The following is a 13,384-nucleotide window of genomic DNA, read 5'->3' on the forward strand; positions in this document are numbered from 1 at the left end:
AGAAATAGATAACAAACAGAATCCAATGCTCTTGGATCGTAGAAAAGAAAGTTCAAAACCAACAGAAAAATTGATCGCTCATCTGTTTGCTGAAGCTTCTTTTGTGCTTCCTTGGCCTTAAGTGCCTTCAACTTAGCTGCATTGTAATAACAAACACCCAAAAACACCACGCCCTATCCAGCCAAATTGATAGTAGTTACGATATCCTTAATAACAGACCACAAAAATGCAATCAATAACTAATCCTTCACAACGTAACACCAGCTACATTCATCTATCGTAAGTGATGAAGTCTTCCCAACAAATAAAAACACTGCAAAATTCAATCCAAAGCTACTGCAAAACTACAGGTATGCAAGTAATGCCTTCTCTAAAAAACTAGAAGCCCTGATACCCTTTGAGCGAGTTAAAACCTAAATAATTTAGAAACAACGGATCAGTTTACACAAAATGGCAAAGAATAAATTCTTCAGAAGGCATTCCGCTTGACATACATATGCTTCTTAATTGCATCATTCATCCCAAAAAATGCAAATATGAAATATGATATGATCATACTTGCAATACAAAATATAAAATCGAAAATAATGGCTTACAAAAACAGAATCTGAAAGTAAAAAACGAATTCCTCACCAGGCTTTCCACCATATAAAAGTGCACTTTCAACAGGTTCCACTCCATAGATCTGAAAAAAGACATACATCTAATTAGTAAGGCGTCCTATAGATAACATAACTTATCATGAAAAGCATGGCTGTGCATCCAGAATAGTATACAATGCTATCTTCATTAAATATATCAAGCTCACCTTCAAATCAGGGTTTTGCTCTTTCAGGTATTTCCCCGCACCTGTTAATGTACCACCAGTTCCAATCCCCGAAACAAACCCACCAGTAATTTGTCTTGAATTTGTGTTTGGTAATACTTGCTACAAGTTCTACCATTACCGAGCCCATTTCATTAAAATATAAAATTGAAAATTGAAAATCAAGGAGAGTCTCACTTGCGTAATTTTTGTTCAATTTTTGGTGAGCAATTGAAGAAAACAATTTTGGGAGAATTTGGAGGAGTCAAATTTTCTTTTTTTTTTATTTGATTTGGAGAGATATTTTGGGAGAGACATTTTCGGGTTTAATTTTGGAGAGCTGAAGTGATTTGGGAGAGAAAGAAGCAAAAATTACCATTCTGCCTTTCTAATTTGCTTTGTTTAATTTAGAGCTCCTTTGATCTGGTGCAATTTGTTTTGATCCAATGAAAGACATTTGGCTGTTCGATGGCTATTTCAGTTTTGGCTGTGTACCTAGCCAAACCGATATATATATATAGAACAACCACCGCGACCCACTCCAAATTTTCGATAGATTAAAACTCTTCCCCACCTTACTTCACCCCAAATTAAAAACCCAAAAAGAAATGGCTCCTCCCCCACCAAAGATTCTTTCGGAACAAGCTTTTACCCAAACACAATTTCACCCTTTTTACGGCGCCGAAATGGTTATTAGGAAGTGGCATAGTTTGTGGTATTCTAAGGAGGCGTTTTATCACACTGATTTGGTGTATGATTTCTATAAAAAGAGGGAGGTTGATGGTGGTCGAGTTTTTGTTAAGGTGAATGGTAGTCGGAGGGAGTTGACGACAGAAGTTTTGTCTAAGATTATGAGCATTGACCAAAGACGTATTGTACTCACAATGCAGGAGTCTCAGCTTGGTGGAATAGAACCCTTGATGAAGGAGACTGTCTTGGAGGGCGTTTACAATCCGAACTCGCATTGTGTTCATCAGACGTCTCTGAGTCGGAACCAGCTGGCTGTGGCTCAGTGGGTTGGTAGAAATGTGATTGCCACCACGAAAGCCAGTGACATCAATTTGAGCTGTCTGCACACTCTCTAGACCCTTCAGAATAGGAGGTATGGGTTCTACATCCTTGAATTTTTGCTAAATGAGATTAAGGGTGTTGGTAAGACGACCACACCCTTCCCTACTTTGATTACAAAGATTATGATGTATTGGGGAGGTGTTCTGAAGTCTGGCAAGATCAATTTGAAGTTGCATGAAAATGCCCGTATCTATCAAGAATGTATTCAACGAGATTGGAATTTGCCGGAAGCTAGGCGTTTTGAGACGATACCGGATGAGGACGATGAGGAAGACATGGCGTGTTTTGATGCGAATGCTTTGGAAAGGGCTACTACGGATGTAGCCCACATCTCGCTACTTCATCGTTGCCTACGAGCTCTCCATACTCAATATGAGACGATTCGTACAGGCCAACGTTCTCTGAATGACCTATGTGAGGTTATTCAGACTAGGCAGGGTACCGTTCTCAGTAACCAAGCGAAGGCACAGGAGAACATGGAGACTCTCATCTAGAGCAATACAAAGCGTTGGGAAGCCATGAATACTTTTATGGAGCTACAACGCACGTTTCAAGTAGAAGTTCTACGACGATTGCCACCTCATAAGTCTTCTTCTTCCGCTGACTCTGATAGACATGAGCGTCGTAGACGTAGGATGGATGTCTCTGGCCCATCCTCATCTCGTGGCTAGTTGTTGATTAGATTATTGTTGTTAGGAGATTTCCCTGTTTTTAGTAGAATAATTTTTATTCCGAGTTGATATTGAATTCTGTATTTGTTATTTTAAATTTGAAGTTGACTTAAATTCCAGCATATGCTATATTTTGTATCGTGAATCCCTCCCTTCCAACTTGTTTGGGGTTGGACTTATTTATTTAGCAGTGCCTTTAATCATATCCACCTATTTTTTTTGAAATATTATTGCCTGCTTGATAATTATCGATTTATGTGAGTATGTTGCTGAATTGGTGTAGCTAGAATTAGCTAGTGTTGTTTGGTGAAACCTCAAGGAGTTGAAATTAGATGAATGCTACTTTAATTTTAGCCAAAAAGCTATTGGTATGGTTTTGAAGTATGCATCTGGTCTGTTTCTATTTTGGATACAGAATTTTCTTTTTCCATCATGCTGCCTTAACTATTTGGGCAACTTGTGGAACTTAGAAACTAGTCCTCTATAAATACATGGTTTGCTCTAAACTTCTCACTTTTACCACCAAGTTTCATAACACAGAAAACACTCAGAGCGCGCTCGCGCCCTCTTTGGTTTATGCTTAGAGCTAGCATGTGCCCAACAACCTGGAACATGAGTCAGACTTGAGCGCGCCCGCGCCTTTACCTTAATAAGCCCTAAAGTTTTTAATTTTTCCTAGGGTGTTCCGAGGATACTTCCAGGAGTTCAAGAGTTTGTTTGGTTGCTATGAAATCACCTAGAATCATTCCGAAGATGTCCATCGAATATTTGTTCGCGAGCGACACATATGGATCCTGGTTCCGAGACGTGATTATACAGGCCGGATGGCAGCCTCTAATGGTAAGTTCTGATGAATTATATTCTCCTGCACTTACAGCTTATTTCTATGATCATTGTAAGTTCTTTTATCGGACGGATGGAGAACAAGTATTCTCTATCACCATTAATGATGAAACAATAGACATAACCAAGTTCTTGTTAGCCTTCGCTATTGGACTTTCAATGCCTGCTGAAATCCCAAATTTATGGGGCTATATGGTAGACAGTATGTACACCTACAACTATGAATTTTTGCATGAGACTTATGGGGCAGGAATTTTCCGTGTAGAGGAGCAAGGGCAATATAACGTAACCCTTGGTAGCTTGTCCCTAAACGTGGGCACTGTTATATTTTTTATCATGCTAAATATCTTAGGGGAATGGTGTTTTTCTTCAGCGAATGATACCACTTGCAACGTCTTCCTTGCTTTAGCTGAGGGATGTATGCTCTATGACCTTCCCAAGACCTTAGTTTCGAGTTTAGCACGCGGCCATAGTATGAGGCATAAGTACCTTCTAATGCCTGTCTTAGTTTGTCGCATAATGCTATGTTTCTTTCCTGAGTTTTGTGCCCGTTTCATGGATTGGGTTGGGGTTGACATTGTGAAACCCACCAACTGCATTATACGCTCATTCCATGCAATGACTTGGCAGGGGTGGAGGCTACAACCTAATTGGGTTACCCCTTACACCTATCCGACCAAGTGGCGCTTAATAGGTTAGCAATTGAAGATGATAAATGGCGTGAGGCCTGGCAAATTATCATGGCGTGGCAGGATGCCAAGGAACCTCAATACTTTATAGAAGAGGAGGACAACGCTTAAATGCTGGATATGAGGTAAGTTTTACTTTTTGTTCGTGTCTGTTTATGTCCCAAGCAATTTAATTTTTGTTATCTCCATAATGGGTGGAACTCATATAGAGTTACGTCTGTTTTTATTTATCTATATTAGTATGTTCTAAATTTATTTTGTAGGTGCTCTAAACTTTTCACACGTTTCCATGGTATTTTCTACCCTTCTTATTTCTATACTTTGAGGACAAAGCATGCTTTTGTTTGGGGGTGGCATAGAAACAATCGTAATTTAAGACACCTATTAGGATATATATATGTATAATATGCACTTGTTTTCTAATAAAAAAAATAAAAAATAAAAAAATAAAAAAATAAAAATAAACAGTTTATGATATACAGTTAGGAATACGGGTATTGTTTCTTTTTCTATGATGATAATAGTCTAGAAATTTCACGTTAGCTCTTATATTAGAATAGTTTTTAGAAATTTAGGTTAATATGTAGGTAATAATCATTGCATCTTTATATAAATATATTGCATGAGTATCTATGATTGTTTGGCAGTAAGTTTCTGAAATCAAGGCTAGAGTACTTATTCTATAAATCCGGTGAGAATATAGCCTAAAAGCCTTATATGAGTGAAATATTTGAGTAATGACATAAGGGAGAAGTAAATTCCGAATAGAGAAATCACACGTCCACTTGCTTGATCACTATACCATATCCTAAGCGAGAATTTAGGCCCTTTAGGGATCGATATAGCAAGAAATTCAAACCTTTATGGAATTATTTTTCGCTAGTCGCCCCTCTGAGCCTTTCTTTAGCCTTTCATAAACCACAATCCCTTATCCTTTTATAAAAACAAAACAAAATAAAAAATTAGCTTACCCATTTTTGAATGAGTCTGAGAATAGAGATGAAATGAAAAATAGAAAAGAGAAAGACCTGTGAAACCAAGAATTTGTTAGTTGCTTCAAACAAGAAAAGGAAGTTTCCATCCAAAGAAAAAAAAAAAAAAAAAAAAAAAAAAAAAAAAAAAAAAAAGGTTAGAACTCCCAAAAGAGAATCAAAGGAGTCAAAAGCCAAAAGAAAAAGGGAAAAATGTCTCAGGATGGAAACAAAGTGTAGAAACAAAGTAAGAACAAAGTTTTCTCTAGTTACATAACATGAAGACTCTATTATCTCAAACTTGTCCTTTTGAATATCCATTTCCTTCATTATTAAACCATCACCTAATCCCCGCAACACCTAATAAAGACTTCTAGCTCAGTTAGGAATAGGTTAGTGTGATATTAAGTGGCAGATGTGTTTGATCGACTTCGGCTTCCTTGTGTGTCATTGAGATTGTAGAGTAAAGTGTGCCCACAGCGTACTGGAGTGAGCGAAACTTGAGTAAAAAAATTAGAGTGTTTTTGTCTTGACATATATGTGAGGACCTACTTAAGGACGATATTCCAAAGTGTTAGAAATAGACCTGTTATTGCATTTCATACCATAGTTCATTATATATCTATGTTTATCCGTAGATGATTGATTATTATGCACATATTAGCTTAGATTTCGAATTGATTATTCTATATTCATTTCTAGTTAAATGTATAGATATTTGAGAATAAATAAGGAAACCGTAATTGTATTTCTTAGTCGTTGTAGTATAGATGAAGTTTGTGAGTACCATCTCTGGAAAACTCTCACGAGGGTATAACTCATTCACTAGGGAATTCCTAATGGTTTAAGGCCTTGTTGCATATGGTTAATGCAATCGCACTCGGCGAAACGAGATTACTTAGAACTCCATTTTCGGTCACTTATATTAATTTCTCAAATTTGCTTGAGGACAAGCAAAATACTGTTTGGAGGTGGTTTGATAAGAGCCCAAAACTGTAGTTTTAACCCCATAATAACATTATATTTAGACCAATTATATTTATAATCAATAAGAGTTAGTACTGTTTACGTGCTTTTATGTATTTCAGGTATTGGAGTCAAATATGTGAAGAAATATGTCACTTTTGTGAGATAAAGTAACAAAGGTAGGTTGCTAAGAAGTTATATGATTAAAGTCCAAGATTCAAGGAGAAAAAGCCTTTTTAAAGCCCAGTCAAAGTTGAAAAGTCAAAGTCAACGTGGGCAGAAATAGAGCAAAAAAGTCAATAGAACTTCTGCAGGCCGTATTTTTTTACTCAAACCTAGGAATTGGGCCCACTATATGTCAAAACGACCGATTCAGAAAGAGATTTCTATTGGTTTAGGCCTTGACCCTATCAGAGGAGCAGAAGTGAACAAAAAGGCTATTGAAGTAATTTCCAGCAGAGAATCCCTTTTTGGACATATGTAATTAGGTTTTGGGCATGATTTCATGGCCCAAAACATGGCTCCAAAGCCCATGCACGAAATTGTAGACCTAACTCTCTCCTATATAAAGATGACTAAGGCATAACTCCTACATACTTAGATTTATATACTTAATTAGATACTTAGTTTTAGTTTTTAGAATAATTCTCTCCCTTCCCAAAGACTTAGATTTTATTACTTAGACTTAGACTTAGATATAAAATCCTAGATTTAATTTAGTTTTTAATATAGTTTTCAATTCTTAGACTCTATTCAATTAGAAGGGTTTGATGAAGACTTGATGTGTTAGTTAGAATTATTTCATATTTAAGAGTTTCACTCTAGCAGGTTAGTTTATTCACCATGAGAATGGATTAAATTTCCTCACATGCTAATTATTAGTTGGCAGAGATTGCCATGAATAATTTGGGTTCAACACTTAATCTTTATCGGTTAGAATTGCAATAATCTATACTAGCATATTAGGAATTTATCTAAGTAGAATCAAATTCCCCTAATCCCTTATAGCATATTCACATATTAGTATTCAATTTCCATATTAGTGTAATTAAATCCATTACTCTCATTAGTTTTGATAGAATTGTTAGAATTAAGTAAACTTTACGTCTAAACAAGTAAGAGTGTAACAAATTCTTTACTCAATATATTGCATGATAAGCGAGAGTAGATCTTTGATCAATAGTATAAATTCAAGTGTTTACTTATTCCTAGCATAATTAGTTAAGAGTAGGTAAACTATTATTTTTATTATTATCATTTAATACCAGCAAGTCGTCAACAACTTCTACATGTCATTCCACCATTTGGTTGGGAATGATTGGTGTTGTATTCAGTCTTGGGGATCTGACTATAAACAACCTACCTTTTTTACAGCTTTTCAAAAATTTAGTCCACAAAAAATTAATTAATCTTTCATTTCAAAGTTTGTAAATTCAAAATAATGTTCCGCTTCCTTTGGTCTCGTAGTTTTCATTTTCATTCATTCCGCCATTTGTACACCTTTTTTTCAAGTTTGACACACTCAATTTCTATTAGAGCTCATTCGTATTCAGAGCTTATGTCATATATGCACCTCAAGGAGTTTCTCCTTCATCTTTTGTGTCATTCACCCTTGGATGTGATATGGTTATATACTAAAAGCATTACTTTTGTATTAACTCTAATTTTTTATTTTTTAAATGAGAATCATGTGGGAAAATGTTATGCATATTATATATTGTAGATGATATGGTGTGTGGTGACACACATAAGATCATATTATCAGTACCTTATAAAGTATAAGTAAACGTTCACAACCTAGATGGATTTGGACAAACCATTGGTATGGTTGTAGTATAATCTGGTATTAGTCTATCTTGACTACAGGATTACACTAGTACACTTTGTGTGTATTGAACATGACCAAGTGAGGTTGTTTCTCTTTATAGTGACTATAGAAGAGAACAAACACATCTGTTATTATGGATGCTTGTCCTCTTAATCTGGATATAATAACGAGCACTTACATGCATTGTACATTGCTTTAAATCATCAATGAGTGAGATTCATTTGTGAATCAACAAACTCGATGGATTAGGTAATGACATTGTATGTAAGGTGTGTTGTTGATTATAGAAGGAATTCGTGACCCGCAGAAAGTCGGGTTGATGATGTCCCCTTGAGGGGCTCATAAAGATTGTTATGTAAACCCTGTAGGTGGATTTAATTCGACATGACAATGAGGTTGAGTGGTACTACTCAAGGACATAAGAAGTTGATTAATATAGTTGTTAGTAACTTGACTTAATCAACGAGCATTCGATATCTTAAACATGGGGAGATCAATGAGCATATAATATGGAGCCCATACACGTAATTTGGGATTAGGACGGAAGTTCAACAATGGCCTTTAGTGGAATAAGTCATTTGTTGATGGACTTGGGCCGTGTGTTCTGGGCGAACATGGGAAGCCCAAGCCTGTCAGGAGACCTAACCATAATTTCTCCTCATGGTCCCTGTTGTAGCCTATATAAAGAAACCCCTTTTTCTCTGGCCGAAATACTCAGGTTTTGCTCAAGAAAAGTTAGTTTTGAAATTCGGTTCTAAACTAAGAGAGTGAGAGAGGAAAAGAGAGAAAGAAGGGGCTAGAAGATCGTTGCCCACACAACGTCCATTCTAAGAAAAGGAATACAACAGAAGATCAAGAGGTTGCTGATTCGTAGAGCTTGGATTTTAAGAGAAATCACAACTGATCTAAAGGTATGATTCTAACCAAAATCATGAACACCCTTTATTCCGCTGCACATGGGATTTCCTGGTTTGTAGTCGATTACATGAAACCATAACGGTTCCTACAGGATGATAGCATGTGATACCGTTAGATTGTATTTTTTCAAGCTGATCATTTTGGTAGCTTATTGGTACAAATCCGACAGGTAACGAAGCGGGAATCTGCATTTTACACTTTTCAAGATTCAAAGGACATGATCGGAATTATTGCGTTTCATATGGGCTCGGACCAAAAATTAAAATCCAAAAAAAGGGAACGTGTGGTGCACGTGCCTACTTCTTTTCTACTCCACGTGCTCGCCCCCATTGCTCTCCATCTTCCCCAGCCACAACAAAACCCTAGCCACCGTAAGTCAACCCCCGCCCGCCCCTACCCAGGTCGTGACCGCCCCTCTACTCACCACCACCACCAAAATTTTCACAATACATTCCATTTTCGACCCCAATCACATCTATTTACTCCTATTTCACCAATTCAAAGCCAAAATGAACCAGGTCACAAAAATCATTCCAGAACAAAATTTTGGGCCTCTGTTCAATTCCATTCTTTTTGGCATACATTTCAGAGCAGAGATAGTGAGAAGACATTGGGAGTCTTTGGCTGAGTTGGTGCATACAACTTAGTTTCCATCACACACTTTTTCATTTTATAATAGTATGCACCGAGTGGCAGATGGTAAGGTTTTCTGCAAGTTTGTTGAGGGTACATTTAAGCTTACACCTGAGGTGGTGAGTGAAGCCATCGGGATTCCATTGAAGTCTTACACTCAAACAAAACAGTCTCCAGAAAAAAAGGATGTTGATGTTCTAATCGCTGAGACGCTTCTGGAGGGTAGGAAAAACACTGCATCTTACTGCGCTTAGCAGAACTCGCTGAGGAGGAACCAGTTGGTAGCTTCGCAATGGGCAACCTACAATCTTATAGGCTCAGCGAAGCCCTCCGATATCAGTAAGAGTATTTTGCACATTATTTGGATTTTGCAAGAGAAGAAAAATAGTTTTTGCGTAGTTCAATTCATTTGGGAGCAGCTTTGTAAAGTCCGTAAGACTTATGCTTCCCTCCCTGTGATTTGCATTCTCATCATTTAACAATGGGATTTTGAGCTTCTTGATGACACAGTGGAACTCGAGTACGCTACGGCAGGTCCCATTTCTGCCCACTGTGTCTAACTATACTAGCATCCTCCTACATCCAGACTAAGCACAAAAGTCTGAAAATGCCAAAGGATCAAATTCCCAAAGGCATGGGCTTGAGCCCAAAAGGCTTTACCCTATCCACTCAAAGAAGGCACAAAAAGCTTACATATTAGGTTATTTGTTGGATAAATTAGAGTAGGGCAAACTTGTACATCTTTAAACATATATAAGTATAGAGATACCCACAAAATAAGGGAGCTAGTTAACTAATAGCTTGACTTTAGTAGGAGTAGGAGATAAGAATTAGTTAATTGTTTTTAATTACTTTTAATTCAATTGTTTTCTATTTTCATTACTTAAAGCTTGAAGCTATGTTGAATCTTGTTGCTTTTCTTCCATTCAAGTTGTTTTATCTTGTTTTTCATAACAATAGTTTTTCAAAACATCTTCTAAATCATTCATTCACCCAACCAAAGTTGGTTATACTCATTTGAATCAATCAAATGAGTATAACTTGCTAACCAAGTTACATTTTTCATATCAAAACAACTTTTATTTCCATGTTTTCATTATCAAAATAATAATAACTAGTTCTAAACATCATTATATATCGAAACCCATCCCAAAAATAATAGAGGAATCAAGAAAAAAGTTGAGTTTTCTCCATCACCATTCTTCTCACATAGATCTAAGATGAACAACTTTAAAACCCCAACTTACCACGATTTCTATAATTGTCAAGACTCAGTGTCACTTAGGCCGTGCATGCGACCTTGTCTAGAGTAACAACCTCCAAACTTGATCGATCACTGTCATTTTGTGACAGGATGTAAAATAAAGCTTAATTACCCAAGTGACGAAATATCAAAATAGTATCTGAACTAGATGACAAGCGGTGTTAAAGAATGATGTTGAAATAGTATGTAAATACTCTCGAAATCTGTAGATCAAGAGGAATAGTCGTGTCCGTCCACTCTAGTTGTATGTCATTACTTGGATGCATGTGTTAAGTCAATAACCATTCTTAATACGAGAGTAATAATTGCTAAAATAGTAGATAAAGATGTTGGAATTAGTAGATATAACACTAATTAAAAGGATTAGAACGGGTTTAACCCACCATGCAATTCGAACAGCTATTGGTTAGCTATCAAATTGCCTATTTTTTATCCCTAGTGAATACCAAGTCCACTCAGAACATGGATTCACTAGCTTAAGAGTCTAGCACCACCACAAATCTCTTTGTGAGGATTCTAGATTCTAGTCCCTTGGTTATGAGTCTATCTCTAGAACTCACAACCAACGGACTTGACGATCTTAAGCAAAATGATAGAAAACTAATAACTACACATCCTCACTTGGCTTTTTAAACCCCCTCAATGGAGGTTTAGCCTAGTTTCATTGGATGTTTAACTAATAAACAATAAGAGAGAAACAAGAAAATAGAGAACGAGAATTAAAAACTAAACTAAAATCTTTTTATTGATTGGGAAAATGGAGGCTACAAACTACTTAATTAAAACTAGAGAGAAGAAAAGTAACTAAACTACAACTACAACTAATAGGAACTAAGACTAAAAAGCAAGGACCCTTTTGTTAAGCCTTAGCCCTCTTTATAAAGGAGAGGGTTAGGATTACATATTTTCATGCATGGGCTAAGAAGGGGAACTTTGGGCCTCTTAAGTGAGCCCAAAGTTCACCAGGTGAACCCTAAAGAGACCACAGCTGCTGGAAATAACTCTCGTGCCATTTTCATCTACTTTCACTACTCTGAATGGGCTAAGACCAGGTCCATTGGAAAGTTGGTTTCGAGTGGGTCGTTTTGACATAACATATGCCCGATTCCGAGGCCCGAGTCCAAAGATATGGTGTTTTGAAGTTCGTTGACGTTTTTACTCCTTTTCTACCCAGATTGACTTTGACTTCCCAGCTTTGAGTGAGCTTGAAAAACGATTTTCTCCATGATTCTTGGGCTTTAGTAGATGAACTTCCGTGGCAATCATCTTGACTTGTTTTCCAAGCTAAAATGGTGTCTTTAGTCACCTAATCAGCTTCACGTCCTGAAATGCACGAAAACATGAAAACAGTATTAACTTATATATATTAGGAACATAATTAGCCTAAATGTAATGTTCTTAAGAGGTTTAAAATACACTTTATGGTGCTTATCACACCACCCCCAAACAGCATTTTGCTTCTCCTCAAGCAAAGATGAAAAATAAAAACATATAAGTGGCAAAAATGTAGTCCTAACTAATCTCGTTTCACAGAGTGCGATTGCATTGACCATATGTAATAAGGCCTTAAACGACTAGGAATTCCATAGTAGACGAGTTGTAGCCTCGTGAGAGTTTTCCAGAGAAGGTACTGATAAAAGAAAAAAGTAGTGTTTACTCCTAAGTTTAACTAATTAAACTTAAATAGAAATAAAGCATTCAAATTTACTCTAAATTATCAAAGTTCTACTATTGTGAATAATGTAATAAATGGAGTAGAGAATTCATTCCACTCCTAGTCGTTTAGACGTTAAGATTTCCAAGTTTACTTAATTCTAACAAAATCGATGAGAGTAATGAAATGAAAATATACTAATATCGTGATTGAATACTAATTAAAATGTTCTAATTTATACTACGACAATTCAATACCAAAATGTGAATATGGAGAGGGAATTAGGGATATTTGATTCTACCTAGAAATCAACTTAATAAACTAGCATAGATTTGTTATAATCCTAATCTTTATGTTTTCAAATAAAGATTGGGTCTTTCTAAACCCTAATTATTCATGGCAATCTCTACCAACTAATAATTAGCATGTGAGACAATGTAAACCCATTCTCATGGTGAATTAACTAACTTCTAGAGTGGAATAGATTATTACAACTATTTCTATACTAACACAATCAAGTTTTCATCAAAGCTTCCTCAAACCCCTCTAATGGAGGTTTTAGCTTCGACTCATCAAACTATCATTAATAGAAGAAGAAGAAGAAAACATTTTTGAAGAAATATAAAATTACTTTATTAATCTAATGAAAAAGAGTCTAATGATTCAAAATTGTATTAAAAACTATGTACTAACTAATTAATTAAGTATAATCTATATTATGAATCTAATTTAGGAGAGTCTAAGAGTTTGGCCTTTGTCCTCTTTATATAGAAGAGGCTAGGTCTACAAATTCGTGCTTGGGCATTAGAGCCATATTTTGGGCCATAAAATCGAGCCCAAACCTTGATTACTTCGATCCAAAAAGGGTTTCTCTGCTGGAAATTAATGCAACAGACTTTTCACCCTCTTCTACTCCTTTTATTGGATCAAATGTTGGACTATTAGAAAGCTCTTTCCGAGCCGGTCGTTTTGACATATGGTAGGCCCAATTCCGAGGTCTGAATCCAAAGATACGGCCTTCGGAAGTTCTGCTGACTTTTATGCGCTATTTCGGCCCGCGTTGACTTTGAC

The 13,384-nt window shown here is 36.3% G+C and overlaps 1 long non-coding RNA gene across 1 annotated transcript; it reads right to left on the reverse strand.

Moving 5' to 3' along the window:
• Positions 1-290: 290 nt before the first annotated feature.
• Positions 291-975, reverse strand: LOC147514381 (uncharacterized). The gene is made up of 3 exons (XR_015213200.1): positions 809-975; positions 634-685; positions 291-413 (listed from the first exon to the last, which is right to left on the reverse strand). It is a non-coding gene; the product is annotated as an uncharacterized LOC147514381 (long non-coding RNA).
• Between the last annotated feature and the right edge of the window lie 12,409 nt (positions 976-13,384).

The sequence above is a fragment of the Coptis chinensis genome, chromosome 2 (assembly GCF_015680905.1).
Source record: "Coptis chinensis isolate HL-2020 chromosome 2, ASM1568090v1, whole genome shotgun sequence".
NCBI lineage: Eukaryota > Viridiplantae > Streptophyta > Magnoliopsida > Ranunculales > Ranunculaceae > Coptis > Coptis chinensis.